Source organism: Jaculus jaculus, chromosome 1, assembly GCF_020740685.1.
Source record: "Jaculus jaculus isolate mJacJac1 chromosome 1, mJacJac1.mat.Y.cur, whole genome shotgun sequence".
Classification (NCBI taxonomy): domain Eukaryota; kingdom Metazoa; phylum Chordata; class Mammalia; order Rodentia; family Dipodidae; genus Jaculus; species Jaculus jaculus.
This window is the reverse complement of record NC_059102.1, coordinates 119,791,987-119,813,965: the sequence shown is the minus strand read 5'-3', so window position 1 is coordinate 119,813,965 and position 21,979 is coordinate 119,791,987.

The window sequence follows — 21,979 nt, the reverse complement described above, 5'->3', positions numbered from 1 at the left end:
ATGACTTATAAAGATAAGATTACTACTTACAAAGATAATGCCTCAAAGCATCACTTTCTTACATTTCTGTTAGAATATTTACCCTAAATTAGTGTATCTTAATTCCTACCCCACCCCCATGATGCCTCTGTAGACAGTAAAATATGGTGATTAACAAGAGTTTAATGAATATCACCTTAAGAATCCAGAAGACTGAAATCTCTTAAAATCTTATGTACTAATTTTATTTATATTTTGAACTTGAACCCATTAAGTTTGGTTAAATATTAAGTGCTTTGAATGATCAACTGTCAAGTTTAACTGATGTTCCAGGAAGATGACTTTCTGACTCTATGCTGTGACTCTTTGCAAGAGTCATTGGTGTGATTCAAGTGTTTCTGGCTTTCCCTCACTTTTAGGCATTTAGAAGGATGGCAGCTCTTGTCCCGTTGAATCAGGTGTGGTTGTAAGACTTGCTTTGGCCAAAGGAAGCCTACCAGTTCTCACCAGTTTGCCTTGTGGTGAGCTAGAGCACCCACTTCTGGGCCCCTGAGTGACTGACAAGCTGTGTCCTGCTAAACTGTGCTGGACAGGTTGGATGAAAAGAAGTAAGTGCTGCTGCTTATAGCTGCTGGGAGTTCAGGGCTATTTTGTTACTGCGGCATGACCCAGCCCATCCTGACTGACTCCCACTTCATTCCATCTAGCGAATCTCAACTTTCTGAAGGTAAATCACGAAGTTCCAAGTTTTAAAGTTGTGTGTGTGTGTGTTTGTGGGTAGATAGGAAGGATGGGTGTTTGTTGTATACATATGTGAGTACAGGAATGTGTGTGGCTATAGAGGAGAACAGTGAACATCCTTTTCTTCCTCTTTTTATTTATTTATTTGAGTGTGACAGAGAGAGAGGGAGAGAAAGAGGCAGATAGGGAGAAAGAGAGAGAGAGAGGGAGAAAATGGGCATGCCAGGGTCTCCAGCCACTGCAAACGAACTCCAGACATGTGCGCCCCCTTGTGCATTTGGCTAATGTGGTCCTGGGGAATCGAGCCTTGAACCAGGGTCCTTAGACTTCACAGGCAAGCGCTTAACTGCTAAGCCATCTTTCCAGTCCTACCTCTTTTTTTTTTTTTTTTTTCCTGAGGTAGGGTTTCACTCTAGCCCAGACCTGGAATTCACTATGTAGTCTCAGGGTGGTCTTGAACTCACAGTGATCCTCCTACCTCTGCCTCCTGAGTGCTGGGATTAAAGGTGTGCACCACCACTTATTCTGTGTGTTTCCTTTAGATGGAGAACCTCTCACTGAAGCAGAGCTGCCATTTTCAGACAGGCTGGCTGACCAGCAAGCTCTGGTGACTCTCTGGCCTCCACTCCCCGTAGGACTAAGGTACAGGCGTATGTTGTCACAGACCAGGGACTTGAACTCAGGCAGTCTCAGGCCCTCATGCTTGTGCTGCAAATGTTCTTACCAACCTGCCCAGTATCATCTCTCCATTTTTGTACCAGTAACCTTCTTGCTGCTGGGATAGCGCATCTCACTGTATGGAAGGAATAAATTAGCATATGGAAAGAAAGGACTTATTTTAGGCTTGTAGTTTTGAGGGGAAGTTCCATCATGGTGTAGAAAGCACAGCAGAGCAGGTACCCAGGTCTCAAGGGTGAGCTAGCCCACAGCATGCAGTGGAGCTGTGCTAATAACCCTCAAGGCCTGGCCCAGTGATGCACCTCCTTTAGTAAGGTTCCACCACTAGCTGGGGGCTGAGGAGGAGGCTTGATGACGGACATTGAGACTATGGGGGACACTTAAATTCAAATCACCACACTCTTTACCCTTCTCTGAGGGTTGAGTAGCTATCTCTTCAGTGAGATGAGGACACTAACCACAGATCTTTCACTTGTTTGCATTGCCCTTCAGCATTGGCTTTATTTTGGCTTCATGTCGTATATGTTGCTCCTGATATGTCACTCTCATTAGAATACTACCTCTTCATCTAGCGATTAGACCACTGTATCTTTCGAGTTGTTCAGAGAGGATAATCTGAACTATGTTCAAGACTTACTGAATTGAATTGACTTAGATGATATGGAAGTATAGATTTCTTTCTTTTTTTTTTAAATTAGTTTTGTACTCAGTGAGTACAGTCAAGTTGGTACCATTGTTAGCCTCCTTCCTGACTGCCCCCCTCGGCAGGGACCCTCCTTGTTGTGGAGTATGGGTCGTACATTGTGGGGTTAGCCATCCTTTATGAGTAGGAGGCAATGTCTCTGTGTGTCATGACCCAACATGTGGCTCTGACATTCTTTCCGCCCCCTCTTCTGCAAATTTCCCTGAGCTGTGTTGAATTCATTTTAGGTCTGCTTCAGTGATGAGGTCTTGGGAGCCTCTGCGTCTCTGGATATTTGGTTTGGTAGGAGTTGATTTTTCTCTGTCTATCTCCTTTACTGTTGTGTTGGTACCAGGTTCACCAAGAAAACAGCACCCTTGCTTGTTTCCCCAGTTATTCTTAGTTTCAGCTGGGACCATTTTGAGGTATGATGGGGTGGCTCTCTCCTTAGGATCTGCATCTATCTGAAAAAGAGAAGCAAATTCTCCAACGGTGAGTAAAGTTAGTACCAAATAAATAGGATAACTTTTTTTTTTTTTTTTTTTTTTTTTAAGAGAGAGAGAGAATGTAATATGTGTAGGCCCTCTTGTGGCCCATGATTGGTGGGAGCTTGACAACGGAGAACCAGCTCATTTTTGGATATGGTTCTGACTTGTTTCCCAGCTCCAGCTATGGGTTCCATTCCACTGAGCAGATCAGTTAGCCAAATCAAGAGCAGTCGGTTTCCCACCATGGCTGTGCACCACTATTGCACTTATGTGAGCATCCTGTCAGGTTATTTGCTGTTGAGTAGGTTAGACCATGAGCTGCCTGGACAGGTATTGGTCATGTTCCCCCAGTCATTCATGTAGTCATTCATACCTTCTGGCACTAGAAGTGCTAACTGTCTGGGGACTGACTCTTTTCCAGATTCCAGCCATGTTATGTGCCAGCAGCATATGGTGTCTTCAGCAGTAGGGTCTTACCACTAACCTTTGGTGGGTCCTCAAGTACTCTAGCAGAAATCTGTCTTTCTTTTAGTCAACCATGTAGGTCTCTCTGATCAAAAGCTCATTGTGCACGATAGCCACCTGCTGGTACTGGGAGTTAGGTTTCTTTTTTTGTGATGCTAGAGTCCAAACCCAGGGACTTTCACATGCTAGGCTGGTTCACTAAGCTATAGCCCCAGCCCTTATCAGTATGGGTTTGCAGGTAAGTGCCTTTAACCACTGAGTCATCTCCCAAGTCTTGGATTTGGAAATCACAGATTCCTTGGTGTAGCTTGATGTCATACATGGAATCCTTTTGTACTGACTGATTCTCAGCCCAAACTTATCTTGTCATTGGCAAAACTTTCTCACCTGTGCCAGTGTAGCTCCTGAGATTCATCACATGGGCTGGTAAATAATAGCAACAGTCTAAATTTTCTTTTTTAAAATTTATTTATGAGAGAGAGAGAGAGAGAGGGAGGGAGGGAGGGAAAGAGAGAGAGAGAGAGAGAGGGAGGGAGAGAATGGGCATGCCAGGTCCTCCAACCACTGCAAACGAATTCCAGACACCAGACACATACTCCCTCTTGTGCATCTGGCTTACATTAGTCTTGGGGAATCAAACTGAGGTCCTTTGGCTTTCTAGGCAAACACCTTAACTGCTAAGCCATCTCTCCAGTCCCAGTCTAAATTTTCTTGTCTTGTTTTTCCCACCAATAAGATGGTAATGGCTCTATAGCAGTTGCCTTCTTTTTTTGTATTGTTTTTATGAGAGAGAGAGAGAGAGAGAGAGAGAGAGAGAGAGAGAGAGAGAGAGAGCGAGCAAGAGAGAGAATTGGCATGCCAGGGCCTCCAGCCACTGCAATTGAACTTCAAATGCATGCTCCATCATGTACACATGTGCGACCTTGTGCACTTGCATTACCTTGTGTATCAAGTTTACGTGGGATTTGGAGAGGTGAACATGAGTCCTTAGGCTTTGCAGGCAAGCATCTTAATCTCTAAGCCATCTCTCTAGCCTAGCAGTTATCATGTTATTGCTAGGGCAAACACCTGACCAGAAGTAGCTTAAGGAAGGAAAGCACTTGTTTCTGGCTTACAGTTTTTAGAGAAAGCTTCATTATGGCAGGGAAGGCAAGGCAAGCACAGGCATCTGGGCATCACATCTCCACATCAACAAGAAGGAAGCAGAGAGTGATCTTAGTGTAGCAAGCAGGGTTGGGCTACAACACCCCAAGGCCTATTCCCAGCAACACACCTACCTCCTCTAGCAAGACTTCACCTTTTAAAGGCTCTACAAATTTCCCAAACAGCATCACCAGCTGGGGTAAATGTGAGGGTTAATTATCAACACAGGAACCTATGGGTGACATTTTACATTCAAACCATCCAGGCCCTCATTTACATGTTGCAGGATTCCTGCTGCCCCAGCTGGTAAGATTAAACAAACTGTCATGGGATTTGCATATGTCTAAAACCTCTGAGATAGCTGACCAGTTTGCATAAGAAACTAATTCCTAGACATTAGATATCTGGAAGACACATTGCAAGATGAAGATGAGAGGTGTGGGAAAAATGAGAACCCTGGAATCATCAGATTGAGGTGCCTTGGTGATCTGTTGGTGCATAGCAACTACCCTCCAAATTGAATGCCTTTAAAGAAGTCAGAATTGTCATTCAGATCCCTATAGTAGGTTTGGCTCCCTATGCGGTTCTCATACGGGATCTTATTGATGTCTGAGGGTCACAGGGGAAAGCCGTTTGAAAGCTCAAGTAGACTGGCATCAGAGAGGCTTCTGAGATAGCATTTCCCCTCACATGTCTGGTTCTTTAGCTTTGTAAGGAAACTGGATAAAAGGACATTGAAGGGCTGGAGAGATGGCTTAGTGGTTAAGAACTTGCCTGTGAAGCCTAGGGACCCCGGTTCAAGGCTCGATTCCCCAGGATCCACGTTAGCCAGATGCACAAGGGGGCGCATGCGTCTGGAGTTCATTTGCAGTGGCTGGAAGCCCTGGTGTGCCTGTTCTCTCTCTCTTTCTCTATCTGCCTCTTTCTCTCTCTCTCTCTTTCACTCTTAAATAAATAAAAATGAACAATTTTTTTTTAAAAAAGGACATTGAAGCCATGGATCCTGCCTTTTGGAAGCCATGTGGGGGACAGAATGGAAAATGGGAGAGTTTCAGTGGAACACTGAAACTGAGAGCAAAAGGTATATAAGGTACACTGGGAGTGGGTGCTCTCTGAGGGTTCCTGGGTTCCTGGGCTAATATCTGGAGCATGAGTGACTAGATTCATGAGGATATAAGGACAGGACTGTGGGCAAAGCACAGCTTGGTGAAGCAGGAGGGCACATGAAGCAGGTGGAGGCTGTAAGCTGCAAATGTGTGGGTGTGGAGTGGTGCTGGAAATGATTCCTGAAGGCAAGGGAGAGGTAGAATATGGTGGGGCCCTATGCTCTTGCCAAGGCATCAAGACCTGACTCCATATCTATTTCTTTTCTATCATTTTGCCATTTCCAGTTACTAGGAAATGACACATAGCTATTTGGCAAAGCCCACAGCCCTGAGGTCTTTCTTTCAGGGCACCCCCCGCCTGAGGCTATGAGAATGCAATACTGAGCACCCTAAATCTGACTCAACTTGATTCTCTCCCAGGAGACTGGGAGAGGCCAGGAGGGCAGCCAAGTTGTTAGTGACCTACTAAGTGCTAGACCTCTCAATGGTCCTCTCTGACAGTACCTGTAACAGCTGTATGAACACACTATCATGTATAAATGACAAGTGTCAGACTTTAAGTGATGTGACCTGATTGATGCCTCATAGTGAGCTGGGATTGGTCCCAGGATCGCAATGTTCACAGATACACAAGAAGAAAAGTTAGGAAGAGAAAACTGAGCAACCCGGTGCATGCATCTTATGGGTTTTGGTACAGGGACGCATTGTCTTGTGATGATTGGCTTAGTGTATGGAGCTCAGTGAGGTGCCTGCGGGTGTCTCGCATCCTGTCCTTCTTGTCCCTTCCTTCTTGTTCTCTTTCTTTGCTGTCTTATATTCTAAGATTTAGAGGGGTCAGTCAGTAAGGACATTTCTAAAAGACTTGGAGGGAAAAGTGAAGGCTTCTCAGTTGCTTCAGGGGCCTCCAGGTCAGAGTGATCAAGAACAGGTGTCCAGACAACACCTGCCTGGGCATTCATTAAAATTCTTACAATTTCACTTGACTCACTTGGCTATTCTCAGCAGCTGCCAAGATGCTTCCTGGAACCAGGAGACAGTGGATTCTTTCATATGTACATGTGTGTATATGTGAGTACATATGTGTGTGCGTATGTGTGTGTATGTGTGCGTGCGTGCAGGTGGAGGCCAGAGAACAACCTTGGGTGTCCTCTTCAGGAATGCTGTGTATCTTGTGTGAGACAGGGTCTCTCACTGGCTTGGATCTAACCAAGTAGCTTAGACTGACTTGTCAGGGAGCCCCAGGGATCTGCCCATTTCTGCTTCCCTGGGGCTAGGATTAAAGAAGTGTGCAATTATACCTGACATTTATTTTTAAACCTGGGTACTGGGGATCACACTCAAGTCCTCATACTTTCAGGGAAAGCACATTCCTGACTGACCTATCTTTTCAGTGCTGACACAGTGTTTGCAATTGAGAAAGCATTTCTATGTGGCCACCACTATGGCTGGCCCCCATTGGTAGATCTGTCCTTGTTCCCAGGATCACATTTCCATCACAGCAGAGCGTGGTGAGCCAGCTTCCTTCTCCACTCTCGTCTTCTGCATTTGCCCTGCCATATCCAGGTCCTCTACCACCGCCATGCTCTGGGCCCGTTTCATCATGGCACCCTTTCCGTGTCATGAATCTCCTTTCTCCTTTCTGTCCCGTGAATCCCACCCATTCCCCGAGACTATGCTTACTTATTTGGCAAGTGCCTGTGAGCACCTCCTATGAGCCAAACCCTGTAATAAGCAAAACAGAGTCCCCGAACTTAAAGAGAAACTTAGGTATTGATTGCTTTGAAAATTGTCTTCAGTTTCTTTTTTTTTCTTTTGGTAATTCCTCAAGCATATTTTCGGGCCTCCTGCCGTGAGATCACCCATTTGGAACATCACAGCTACCGGAGCACGTGCCTAATGTCTTTGTCTTTCTGTGAGAGAAGAGACCTTGCACGGTTGCGGCTCGTATTCACAGCGCCTAGCTCGCCTGGAGTGAGCGAGGGGCTGAGTAACTGTGGCTTCTTGTTGCTTCAGTGTTTGAGTTGTCACCAGTCTGCTTCTCAGCACTGGAGTGGGGGACACTACTTCCTTCCCCTGCATGGCAGTTCCCTGCAAAGATCTTTAATGATGCACTTCTCTGCAATGCAAGTGGAAGAACAGGTCTTTGACACGCAGCCAGCAAATCTGGCAGAGTCAGGTTGCTCTCTTTAAGAAGATTAATGAAGAAGGCCTCAAGAGAAGGGATGGGTGAACTGGTTGCTAACAAGTAAGAACCAGCCGTAAGCTCAACCCTATTTCGGGAACACACCAAAGCATTATCTCTATGGCTGAGCTTGGCTTGGTTCAAGTAATCCTTCTCCTCCTCTTTGTGCCTCCATGGCTCCCACACCCACCACAGCTTCTCAAAGTCATCCTTGTTGAGTCGTGAATCACGACACACTCGCCCTCCATCCTCTCTGGCTCTGGCACTTTTCTATTTTGCTGTCCTATGAAGAGAGAAAGGACTGGGGGTGGAGGGATAGTCTTAGATAAATAAACCACTTCTAGTCTTTCAAAGAGAAGGAGGCTCCGAGGGGGCCCATGACCATGATTCATGGCCAGAGGAAGGTGTGGGAGAGGGAGGAGGGATGTTGGAAGAGGATCAGAGGGGAAGGAAAGGAGGCGGGGCTGTCTGGTGGGGAGGGGTGGGAAAGGTGAACCACCAGGTCCAGATAAGGTGTGTGTGGAAGGTTTGAGGGAGGTGGGTGAAAGACCGTGGGCAGAATGGGAGCACAGATGGGTACATTTTTAAAAGCTCATTTCATTTTATTAATGTAGCATATTTGCATTTCAAGTGATCACAGATAAAAGATAGCAAACTAAGAGAAAATGCTTGTAATGAGCATGACAAAGATACTGATAACAATATGGAAAGTTATGCAAATCAATAACAAAGCATCAAAGTAGTATGTTGGTGGAAAAATGAGCTAAAAGTTTAAAAAAACCAAATGAAGTGAAGTGCTGATATAGTTCAGATGTTAAAGACACTTGCTTACAAAGCCTGGTGGCCTAGGGTTCAACTCAGTACTCACATAAATCCAGATGCGCAAGGTGGCACATATACCTGGAGTTCTTTTTGCAGTGGTAAGAAGTCCTGGCATGCCCACACTCATTCACTCACTGTTTCTCTCTTCTCACAAATGAATAAGTAAAAATATTAAGTAAAGAAATAAAGCAAAGCCGGGCATGGTGGCGCATGCTTTTAATCCCAGCACTCGGGAGGCAGAGGTAGGAGGATCGCCGTGAGTTTGAGGCCACCCTGAGAGCACAAAGTGAATTCTGGGTCAGCCTGAGCTAGAGTGACACCCTACCTTGAAAAACCAAAAGAAAAATAAAAAGAAATAAAGCAACAAAACAAGAGACTTGAAGTTGAATGTCCTCCCTTGGGAAGCCCCTGGCTTTCAGATATCCTCTGAATTTCCAGCTTTTGTAGGTGGGTCCTTCTTCACTAGGTCCCATCTCATATAACTCCACCTCCCCCCCCCCCACATTGCTTCTCTTGTCAAATGTGAGCACTTAAGGGTGAAATCCTTGTCACGTTCAGTCTTGTAAGCCTAAACATGTACCCTGTCTCTTCTTGACCCTGAATTCAGTCATGTGACCCAGCATGTGATCAGTGTGGCCCGAGTGAGACACAGAACATCTGGAAAGAGGACCATCTTGGAGAAGTGGGAACATATGGTGATAATGTGTTTGAGATGCCTTATATATTAGAAGTCAGTTGGATTTCATAGTATTGGTTTTATTACCTTTCTCCCAAATTTCTGGATTTTTGCCTTCCCTTATATGAAGATGTATTTTGCTGAAATGATTAATTTTACAAAATTCCTGCAGGCCAAGCAGGCAGAGGTGTGCATTTAGGTTTCACATGGAGATGCATGCTGTGGTAACCTGGCGTTTCTGTTTCAGTTTAGTGTATGTTTGTGTTTCAAGCTTCCTTTCCTAACAGGATCTCAGATGGAAAAGTGATATATGTCAACAGACCCAGCATGCAAGGTTGAATATGTACTGTAGATGCCATACATTTTTGCTTATACCATTTAGAACCGTGTTAAGGGACAGGCAGTTTTCAACATATGTGTTTATTATACAGACAAGGAAACGGCTTGGTCTTTTGAGGGACAGAAGTGAGCTGTGTGAGAACAATTCTGAGGCTAAACACCCACAACACATCCAAGTCATCAATAAAGCCTGAAAGAAGTTTTGTGTGTTGCTTTTGTGGCATGGTAAGAGTCCCTCTTCTGGGACACTGGGGGGCAGTATGGTATAGTGCACGGAGCTCAGGAGCTGGCTGTGGGTCTGAAAGCCCTGTGCCCTTGTGCAAATTAAGCTACTACTCTCTCAATTTCCATGTCCCAAAGAGGGAATAATCCCAGTGATCCTTATTGGATTACGGTGAGGACCACATAAGAACTAGATATAGAAAATGCTTTTGTGAAGTGAAACACATGATTCTAATATCATTGTAAGTATATAATTTGGAGGAACCTTCCTGATTAAAAACCATTTCTTCCAAATCTTCTGTTAATGTTCAAATGCACTGTATAAAACACCACCACTCAAAGAAAAAAAAAAAAAGTATTCTTGGAGAAGGAGATGGGGAGGAGCAGCCCAGGACAGACAGGTCCAACTGTGATCTTGCCATTTCCTATTGGAAGGCAGGTAGTTCAGGATTGACAGGTGCATTTGGCCGCGGAAGAGGAAAGGGATATTCAAGAGGTCAGGAAAACACAACACAGTGACCTTAGGGCTGTCCGTTGCAGGAGTTATAGACAAGAAAACATAGGCATAATGTGCAGAAGAACTTTCTGGCAGAGCTGCTTCCTGAGCCGAGCAGCGCTTCCTATCGCTAGAGCTGTGCAAAGGGGAAAGGTGACTTCTTGTTGACACTGGTGCCAAGCAACAGAGGTGCCTGGGCTGCACTTTGCTGGCGGGACAACAGAAGCAGAAAGTGATCTTGGGCTGGACAGCATGCGACATCGAGGATGTGGAGGGGACTTCTCCACGTGTTTCCTTATGTTCAGTCATTCGTGAGTTTACCAAGTCTGCGTGCCTTTTTCTACTTATTTAATGTTTTTTATTTTTATAATATTGATTACAAACTCTTTCCTCCCCTAAGAACAATGGTGATTGATGTAGGTAAATTCAGAACAATTTGAGTCAAGTGTCCGGATGAAATTGGAACTATTAAAATGAAAACAACTCCATGCACATAGCACCTGAAAGCACCCCACGAATTGTTGTCCAGGTGTTGACTTGGCTGAGGACGCACGTTCTACCGCCACAGTTCACCTGTGCTCTGCTCCGCCTTCAATAAGAAGAAACCTTGAACATCTTCATATCTCTAGGGACAGGAGGCCCAGTTCTTCTGTGGAAGTGGCTCTGCCAGAAAGTTCTTCCTCAACTCTCACTCCTGGGTCATATAAACCACATCCGTTGTCATTTGGCCAGGATGGCCATTCAGAAATTGTAACTGACTGTTCTGACCCTGTACTCCAGCCAGACTGGACACCTCCAGTTCCATCTAGTGTTCCTCTGCTAGTGTGGTTCCAAGGATCCTAGATATCTTTTGTCACTGTTCTCTGAAAGACACCGTTTACAAGGATGTTTCTTAGTTTGTAACTTCTAGCACAAAACAGTGTGGTTTGAGCCAGTAAGTGGGAGTGCAATTGTCCACTCCCTCATTCCAGATCTGTTACCACAGTTAATACAGTTGGAGTGATACCACTTTATGACACACTACCAGGGCTCAGGGGTCCTATAGAAAATGACTGATTTTATGGCAATGCAAATGCCTCCTGTATGCAGCCACACCCTTCCCCGACCACCTGGTGCTGGTAGAAAGGGTAAGGGCTATCTGTCATCTTGAGCAGCACTCTTCCAGTCTCTGTGATTATGCATGCATTTCTAACATTTGCTTCTTTGTTAATTACATTTACTATTAAAAGTCCATCTCCAGTTTCCTATATGGTATAAAATGCATGAATATCTATTATTTATGTGAATATTGGAATCCTAATGGTATGAAATAGGTTAGAAATTAAAATTCTAATGATTTTACTCTCACCTGATTAAATTCTGTTACAGACCAGCTGAGAAGCTTCTCCTAAGACCCAGAATAGCCCATGCTAAGCATAGCAGTTCTCCACATGAAAGGACTGAATCTCCAGCTCACCATAGCACACAATCTCATTTTCAAACTTTCCAGATAGGGACAGCGACACCCCTGGGTGTACGTTTGGAAGAAGAGCAAAGGAGAGGGGCAGACTCCTCTCTACCCTCATCCAACAGCCTTATTAACACTTTGGGTGGGAAGGAGACTTCTTCCATTGAGGCCACTGTTTTTTTTTTTTTTTTCCTTTTCTCTCGTTACCTCTCTCCACCTCACATTCTGTGCATTTTATACCAGAGATGTCCTTGGAGTTCACATGCTGAAGAGAAAATTGTGTGTTTGGATTCTGGAGAGGACAGGAGAATGGATGTGAGTATGATATGGTTGGAAGGGGAAATGCCTCCCACAGACTTGTATTTTAAGAATTTTGTCCCCCAGCTGCTGGAACTGTTCTGGGAAGTTGTGAAACCTCTGAGACATGGTATCTATCTGGTAGACATCATTGGCCATAGGGGTTGGCCTTTGAGGGTGATAGTCTGGCCTGATCCCAGTCCAGTCTCTGCTTCCTGATTCTCAAGATGGGAATGAACTGTACCCCAGGCTTCCCACCATGATGGACTGGTATCCCTTGAAGCCACAAGACAAGATAAACCCTTTTTCCCTTAAGCTGCTCCTTTCAGGCATTTTGTCACAATGACAAGAAACGTAATCTGTACAGAGTGAGATTCCTCCCATGAGGAAACTCACTCTGTACAGACTGGCTGTGGGAGGAGTTCAGAGAAGCATGAGCAGAAGTGAATGTAAGTGTGAACTCATACCATGAGGAGAGGTTGGACAACCAGAGAGGCCTCTCACCACCAGACGATGGTGTGGGACAGGAATGTCACCGTCAGATGTTTGAAGGGAGTCCATTATCCTACAGGTACTCCGTGAGCAGAGCAGGGTGGCAAGGAGAGTTCAGTAAAGAAAATACTGTCCAGAGCTATCAGAAAGTCAACTGAGCTCCCAGGGAGAGATGTTCTGCCATTCTTGAAGGTGATTAAGGATGAGTGGGCCAGCAGCTGCTGAAAGGTCGTTGTTGAGTCTCCCCGCCACCCAACCCTGCCCATGCTGGTGGCTTGGACTGGAGGGCTGCTAAGTTCCCACAAATCCTGACTCTGAGATGTATTGTTGGGCGTGATAGAGTAGTGACTACTCCAGGGTCATCACTTCATGATTTCCCTCCAGGAACCTGTTCTATACTTCCTGGCATTCTGACACCTCTGCTTCTTCTAATGGGCTCAGTGCTGCCCTCTTCTGCTCAGGGAGGTCAGAAACAACAGGACACTGGTCTGGCAGGGGACTGGGCTAGATGCCACTTGCAGGTGGAGGTGGGTGTGCACCTTCAAAGGGAAATGTCACCTACATCACCTCAATGGGCTCCTGGGTTCAAGACATTTTCATGTGGTCCTATCTGCATTCCTTAAAGTGGATGTGAGATGTGAGCAACCAATGGGACATTCAATCTTGCTCTTAAAAGTAAGAAGACATTAGGAACACAGCTCATAGGCCAGAGACACCTCCTCTTGGGCTACCTACCTCCTGTGGTGACTTGGCTAACACATCCTAATAACTGACCTCGATAATATCTTGAAGATCCATTTAGTTCCCTCTGCTGCTGTAATGGTTTTGGCTCTTCTCATGTCTCACCAGGACAGTGACAAAGGCCTTTTTGCTGCTTGGTCATCATGAGAATGGCCATAACCCACAGTTTCCACGTCATGTGTGCCCAGGATAACCTGTAACAAACTCAGTCCTTCACAATCAGAACCCTTCACCACCTTTTCTGTTTCTCTGCCCTCTGGCCCAGCCCATTGTTTCCTTGATGTGTTCTTGCCTTGGGGCCTCTAGACTTCAGCATATAGGGTTTTACATTCTAGGATGCCCTTATCCATTTTACCCTGTGTGGAAAACTCATAATCCTCTCTTATGAACTTCTCATATATCACATGTCTCCTGACTCATCCAGACAGAGTGAGATCTCCCACATGGCCGTCTCTCGAGATCTCTGAGCCAATGCAGTGCTGTATGCAGAAAGATCTGAGTTGTCTCTGCCTTAGAGGCTCATGTGTGCTCCCCAATGACAGGGATGGAGATGTGGAATAACATTTCATGCATACCCATGAAATAATCATCCAAAGAATGAATAACCAAATCCCATGCCTAAGGGCTGGTTTGTCTTAGCATGCACAAGGCCTTGACTTTGATCCCCATAATTACTTTGCCCTGATCCCATTTCTGATCATCTTGGAAAGATGCAGGATATTAAAAGTCACCTAAAATAACTTCTTGTGTTATTCAGGGCCAATGAGTGTGGAGCCAAGAGAGCACTGTATTAGTGTCCGTCAGTTGTTGTAACAAAGCAGCACAGACTGGGAGACTCAAACAAGAAGCTTTTATTGATTATCTCACAAAGCTGAAGCTTGAAAGGCTGAGACTGAAATCAGGGAGAGAGAGAGAGAGAGAGAGAGAGAGAGAGAGGGAGGGAGGAAGAGCAAGAGCAAGAGCAAGAGCAAGAGCAAGAGCAAGAGCAAGAGCAAGAGAAGGAATTAGTTCCCAGTCCAGTTTCTGGTGTTTGCTACAACGTTTGAGGTTTCTCGGCTGCAGAAGCATCACTTTTATGCCTCTGTCTGTTCATGGTGCTTTAACGGGGTGGGTGTGTCTCCAAGTTTCTCCCCTTTAAAAGACATTGGCCATATTGGGTCAGGGTTCACCCTAGGGGTCTCAGGTTAATACTGAGGTCACACTGAGGGGTTGCACTTTAAGACTTCAACTTATGGGTTTGAGGAGGATACAATTCAATTCATAACTAGTACAGACCCCCGAGGCTGCATCTTTGACATTTTCTCTATATCTTTGGAAAATCCAATGCTAATTTTTGTTCATTCATTCGTTCATTCATTCATTCATCAATCAAAAGTTATTGGGTGCCCACTATGTCTCAGGACTCACAATTGTTCTCTGTAGGCAGAGAGGCCTCAACTGGTCTGTGCTCTTCCTGTCGAATGAGACACGATGAAGTGTCCGCAGCGTATCTTTGGTCGGCATCTTCAATGGAGCCTTGTGTCATTCGATTGGGACTCTGCCTCATCAGCTATTTTAATATAGGTTTCACAACCCGAAGAATAGGCTTGTGGCTGCCAAATTTCAATCTGACGCATAACCTGGTGGGTGATCTGTTTGGAGCCATGGCTGAGCCACGTTGTTGCTCACTCTCCAATCTCACGGTTCTGGTTTCAGGAGGGGCAGGTGCCACTGATTTGCAAAGGAAGTAGCAGCTCATGACTCCTAAGGGCCTACTGTGTTTATAACATAGGCAGTGCCTGCAGGGCCAGGTCCTCCAGCACTGCTGTGATGGCCAGGGACCCCCTCCTTCTTGCTGCACCCACCAGAGCTGTCCGCATCATTTAAAAGTCTTCACCATGTGCTTACCAAGTGCCCTGGACTTTATCATTTAATGAATGACTTTTGTTGTTTAATCTTCTCTATAATGTGAGCTGGGAATTACAGAGTGAGCATTTCTAGTCTGAAACTACAGAATCTGAAGTGCTTTACAGTCCAAGAAGTTGAACACCAGCCAATATAATGTTCCAAGTAGAAAATTCCGCATCTGGCCTCATGTGATGAGCTTTCTTACAGTTAAAACATGGATTCAGGGGCTGGAGAGATGGCTTAGTGGTTAAGGCCCTTGCCTGAAAAGCCTAATGACCCAGGTTTGATTCCCCAGTACACACATAAAGCCATATGCACAAAATGTCACATGCATCTTGAGTTTGTTTGCAGCAGCTAGAGACACTGGCACACACATTCTCTCTCTGTCTCTTTCTACTTGCAAATAAATAAATAAATAAACAAAAGTTAAAAACTATGGATGCACTCTGAAGATTGTACAAAGTCACCTTCAGGTATGAATAAAAGATGCATGAGGAACACACATGAATTTAGTATAATATTGGGTCAAATCCTCAAGATATTGTATTAATATATGCAGATATCCAAATCTGAAAAAAATACAGTTCCTAAACTCTTGTGATTCTAAGTATCCAGACAGGAATCCTCAACCTGTAGTGTCATGACCATTTCACCATGACACACTCCCTTAATCATGACCCAACTGGCCTGAGGAAAAGATAGAAAGGGGTAGATTAGGATCTCACATCCACATGTGTTTTGCTCCACAGTGGGGGCTTTTACCTTTTTCTCTCCATCCATTTCTCTTTATTTAAGGAAAATTATAAATGCATCATGTATGTCACATGATGTTTTGCTATACATACATGGTGAATGGGTTACTATATTCATACTAATTAACATCCATTCTTTACAAATCATCATTTTATTTCAGTTTCAAGCACCTAAAATCTAATTTCTTTTGTAAATTTGCAGTGTACAATATAGAATTAGTAAGGATAGTCACCCTCCCATATGTTAGATATCTAGATTCACTAATTTTCCGTTAATGTAATAATAGCATACTTTTGACTAGCATGACTCTGTTTTCTCATTATGGTAACCACCATCCTCCTCTCTGCATCTACATATTTCACTTTTGTAGATTCCACATGTGAGATCATGTGGCATTTTTATTCTTGTATCTGGTTTATTTTACTTATCATAATATCTTCCAGGTTCATCTCTTCTCTTGCTATCTCTAGGTACATAGAGTGGATCATGTCACTTTCTTGCTACAAATCATCTGCATTTTCCTATTTCCTACAGCGGGGACATCAATGCAGACATCTGAGAACATTAATTCATAACATAGAAGTATGTGTGCTTGAGAGAGAGAGCGGTGGGGGAGGAGAGAGAGGGAGACAGGGAGAAGAAGGAAGGGAAGGAGAAAGAGAGAAAGAAAGATTTTTTTCTGGCAGGAGGACCCAAAGCTTGGTCAGACTCAAAACAGGCTCCTGACCTCAAAGGCTAAAGGGTTGCATGTGGTAGGCATGCACTTGAGACGCAGCACTGCCTGACCTCTGTGTTCCACACTGCTTTTATTTCTTGCCATTTTCCGTATGTGCAGTTCTGTTGTTCTGAATAGCTAGCAACTTTCTGGAAGTTTCATTGTAGTCTCACAACTCTAGGCCTGTCTGATGTGGCTCCTCCAGCCACTGCTGTTCTCTTCCTTACTGGACACAATCCAATCCATCCTTATTATATGGTGCTCAGCCTCCCAGACACAATGGGCTGCTTCTTTGTTCCTTGCTAATATCCTGTCTTCCTACAGGTGTGGAGAACTCCTTGTACTGATCATGCCTGGGAGGCAACTGTCTGAGCCTGGAGAGCTCAGTGTCCTCTTTGTGTTTCTGTCCTGCCTGGCTTAGGACATTATCTGTTTCAGTCCCTATATGCTGAATGGCGCTTAAAAACATTAGGAGACATTTAATTTTTCTCTGGGTCCCATAATGCAAGAGATACACTTTAAACTCTGGCCTTGGAGGCCAGGGCTAACTTCTATTTTATAGTCTGTGTTTTGCTGCCAGCCTCATTTTCTGGAAATATTTAATTCTGGAGAACCAAGTTTGTAAAATATATGCATTTTGTGTGCCGCCTCCTCCTCCTCCTCCTCCTCCTCCCCTTCCTCCTCCTCCTCCCCCTTCTCTCTCTCTTTCTCTCTGTCGTTTGTTGTGTGCTGTTGAGGATTGAGTCAGGGCCTCATGCATGCTAGGCAAGTGACTACCTCTAAGCTACAACCCATCCCTCACCTTTCTGGTTTTTTTTTTTTTTTTTTTTTATGCTAGAACCAAACTATTTAGGTTAGAATTTTGGTTCAGGCACCAGTGGCCTTAAACTTCAGTGATTACATTTGTTAAATGGAGATAGTAAAGTTTCATGAGTTAATCACGTGATACTTGTTTTTTGTTTGTTTGTTTGTTTTGAGGTAGGATCTCACTCTAGCACTCTAGCTCAGGCTGACCTGGAATTCACTATGGAGTCTCAGGGTGGCCTCGAACTCACAGCGATCCTCCTACCTCTGCCTCCTGAGTGCTGGGATTAAAGGTGTGCGCCACCACGCCCAGCTCCATGTGACACTCTTGAAAGAATGTTCACTTGACCTTAATGACCATGGCTTTTGCATGCTCTCCTCCTGCTTTCTGTCACCTTTTTCTTTTTCTTTCTGAGTCTAATGTACTCAGTCCCCTTTCTTAGATCTCCATCTTTCTATTTTCCCCTGCCATTCTTTGGGCCATGGTTTCTGATCCCCAAGTCTCCAGAGCCTGAGCTCCCCTTGGAGGAGATGCTTGGGCCTCTGTGTTGCCTACAGTGGGGTCCCACGACCTTCCCCTGAGCAGCCCTGCTAGGTGAGCTCCTGATCTGGATAGCAGTGTGTGTGTGTGTGGGGGGGGGGGGGGTGCATTGCTGGGCCAGTGGGGGTGGGGGACTTCCTTCTCTTCCATGCCTCTCTTCTTGCCAAGGGTCAGAAGGACCCTAAGTCATCCACTTGCAATGTACTTTAGAAGCTTCTGGACTCTGAGAGCAAGAGGGTGCCTTGCTTGGGTGCTCTTCACACACAAGCCAGGAGTGAGGGCAGCTTCTGCTTCTGAACGATGTTCTCAAGTCAGAGGTAGCCTCCCAGAGCGCAGCTGAAAAGGGGAGCCATCCCTCAACTGCTGCTGGCTGCTGGCTCCGCCATGGGCTCTATCAGTTCCTCTTCCTCAACCTTTCAAGTCCACCACAAGCCCTGAGTACCTTCACTTTCCTTGTATTCCACAGCTCCCACTTCTATATACAGGGTTCTTAAAACAAGTCTTTGGCTAGAGCCCAAGCAGTATAAATGTAGATCACAGGGAGTTTATTTCTTGAGAGCTAGAAAAAGATATGAAACCCCAATTTTCTATCTTGCTTTTGGATAATGTGATTTGAGCATGAAGAACTTCTTTTACATGCATTATCTTTCTCCTACCCAAGTAAATACAGAGCCTGGCTTAGATCTATCTATCAAGTGTCCAAATGAAGCAAAACTTGCCACTATCAGGCTGTCTGAGGATTCACAGTTGAGCAAAATCTCTGTGGTCTAAGCTGCATATATATATATATATATATATATATATATATATATTTTTTTTTTTAAATTTTTATTTATTTATTTATTTGAGAGTGACAGACACAGAGAGAAAGACAGATAGAGGGAGAGAGAGAGAGAATGGGCGCGCCAGGGCTTCCAGCCTCTGCAAACGAACTCCAGACGCGTGCACCCCCTTGTGCATCTGGCTAACGTGGGACCTGGGGAACCGAGCCTCGAACCGGGGTCCTTAGGCTTCACAGGCAAGCGCTTAACCACTAAGCCATCTCTCCAGCCCTAAGCTGTATATTGTTAGTATCAGCTAGTTAACCTTCAGAGACAGGGGACATGCTTCCTTGTGTATCCCCCAGTCCTAGAGTGAGCCCCTCTCTGTCACCCTCTAGAGCAGGCCCCTCTCTGCCATCCTTCTCCCTCAGCCTCTCCTGCCCTCCTCCAGTGCACAGCACGGCACTTCTAGAAAGACGTGGCTTTCCTGAAGAAGCTCTGTGTTTCCTGAAGGAACCTTTGCGATAGAGACTAGGGTTATCAGGACCTTGACGGTTCTGCTTACTGCGGCACTTTTGCTGACATGCAAGTTATTGAAGGGCAGGGGCCCCTTTCCTAGCCCAGAGGCAGGCTGCATGCTGTCACAGGGGTTCTAAGGACACAGAGCACTGGGCAAGCTCCCAGGTTAATTGGGGCTTATCCCTTGCTTCATTCATTCAGCAAATATTGAGTGACTTCCAAGTACCATGCTGAGCCCTGGGAAACCAGGGTAAATAGAACCTGGCCCTGGTGTCAAGATGCTCACGCTCCCTACCGGGGAAATAGAAATGTAAATAAATAAGCAGGTGCAGGGTGCTAAGGTGGGCCGGGGGGCTGTAAAAATGCATGGTGGGGTCATCCAATTCTCTGTCTCTGTCTGTCATTTTGTCCTTCAACACAACTCTGAGGCCTACTAAATATTTGTTTTGGATTGTGAGATTATACTTGCATATTTGCCAGGAATAAGAATTTGCTTTTAACTCCCTCATGTATCCTCAAAAGTACTCCCAAATTCCTATTGTTCCGCAGTGGGGAACAGTGGTCATGCAAAGTCTGCAAGAGCAAAAATCACACCAATTTTATTCACTAATGTATACCTAACTTTAGTAGAAAAGCTATTAAAGAGTATGTTGCAGTCAGGTTCTCACTGCTGGTAGAAATCACTCAACCAACAGCAGCTTGTGGGAAAAAGAGGTTTATTTTGGCTTACAGGCTCGAGGAGAAGCTCCACAATGGCAGGGAATATGATGGCATAAGCAGAGGGTGGACATCACTCCCTGGCCAACATAAGGTGGGCAACAGGAACAGGAGAGTGTGCAAAACACTGTCAAGGGGAAACTGGCTATAACATCTACAAGCCCGCCCCCAGCAATACACTGCCTCCAGGAGGCGTTAATTCCCGAATCTCCATCAGCTGGGAACCTAACATTCAGAACACCTAAGTTTATGGGGGACGCGTGAATCAAACCATCACAGAGTAGATCAACATTTGTTGAGTGAATTAATGAAAGAGTTGGTGAAGGGAAGATGTTCTTTGGAGGTGCTTTTAAAACTTGAATTGGGCTGGAGAGATGGCCTAGTGGTTAAGACATTTGCCTGCAAAGCCAAAGGACCTTGGTTTGATTCTCCAGGACCCATGTAAGCCAGATGCACAAGGTGGCACATGCATCTGGAGTTCGTTTGCAGTGGCTGGAGGCCCTGATGCGCCCACTCTCTCTCTCTCTGTCTGCCTCTCTCTCTCTCAAACAAATAAATTAATTTAAAAAAAGATTTAAAAAGCTTGAATCTCAGAGTAATGTGAAGAACTTACTAAAATGAAGGTTTTGGGACTAGAGAGATGGCTTAGCACTTAAGGTGCTTGCTGCAAAGCCTGAGAATGCACGTTTGAATCTCCAGGTCCCACGAAGCCAGATGCCAAGTGACACCAGTGTGCAATGTCACACATGCACACAAGAGGACACACACTCCTGGAGCCCATTCACAGCAGCTGAAAGGCCCTGGTGCACCCATTCTCTCTTTCTCACCTCTCCCTGTCTCTCTGCCTCTTGCTCTCTTTCTGTCTCTCTCCCTCAAAAACAAAATAATTATAAAAATGAAGGTTTTTATGCCCAAAGACATGCAGTAGTTCTGGGGTGGAGTGGAACCCAAACAGCATTTCTAGCTGCTCCCAGGGGTGTTTATCCTCCTGGGCTAAGGGTCACATTTTGATAACTCTGGCCTAGGTGGTCTTCTCTACCAGAGACGGGTAATAGCACCCTTCAATGTTGTTCCCAAAGAACTGCCATGGGGCAGGGTTTGGCCCTCCCCAGTGTCTTAGCAGGGGCCAGTACTGGGGTTCTACTAAATGTGCATGGTGGCCTAACATCACGTAGGTGTTTATCACAGCCGGTGGAAACGCGAATATGTGCCTTCACTAAATGGGTCTGCTTGTGAAAGAAGCCCTTTTGTCTGTCACAAGGCTCATTGTACCTTCTTGGGCAATCAGCTTCTTCAAGGAAGAGGACCAGCTGTTGTGGCAATTTGGGTTTTTGCTTACTCATCCTCAGTGCCTCTTCATGCTGAGTAAGTTTTAATTGTCTTTGACATTGAGCAAAGAGCCCCATGCTGGCCACCTGGGTGTGCTAACCTCTTACCACACCGTGAGGAACACGCTGACTTCAGGCCCGCTTAGCATAGGCCCATCATGGGCTTCTGAGAGAAGAGGTCTGACTCAGCCTGTGAGAGGCTCTGTGGTTTCTTCCCTTTCCACAAGAATGTGGAGACCTGTGTCACGGCCCAGAATTAATGCAGAGCTCATGTATGGGGGCAACATGGAAACCACGATACTATAGCTGCTTTCCACTTTCCACTGGCTTGATGGATTAAGCAGTGTGATGAGGTACAAAGACCTTTTCAGTCCTTGAAGACACTGCTTGGGTGTTCCCTGGACTGTGCCGGATGCTCTTGCCTGAGAACCCATCACACTCTTTCTCTCTGGTATAGCCTGCAGTAGGCATTACTGTGCCCACCAGACTTTGTGCCTGACTCCTTTGCCAGATATGGTGATCTCTGAGTACAGGGATCTTCTCCTATCGTGTCTTTAGCTATAGAGTCCAGAACAGGGCCTAGCATATGGTTAGCTCACTCTGAGGCTGTTGGAACTTGCTAAGAATTATGTCGCGCCATGCCCACATCTGAGCTTGACTCTCTATTGCTGTGTGATTTCTTACATCTCTGAACTTCACTTTCCTTTTCTAAGAAAAAAAAATGAGGGTGATATGGATCTGAATGCTGGCTTTCCCCTAGCTAGACTTGATTCTGTGGGTTTCATGAGTGCTGTCTCATTTAATCCTTCTAACCTCCTTACAGTAGTTAAAGCCATGGAGGATCAGAGAAGTTAAGACATCTTCTAAGCTTTATTGATAAACTGACTGGCTGATTCCAGAAGCTGCATTCTTTTTTTAAAAAAAGTATCTATTTGTACATGTGTGTGTGTGTGTGCAC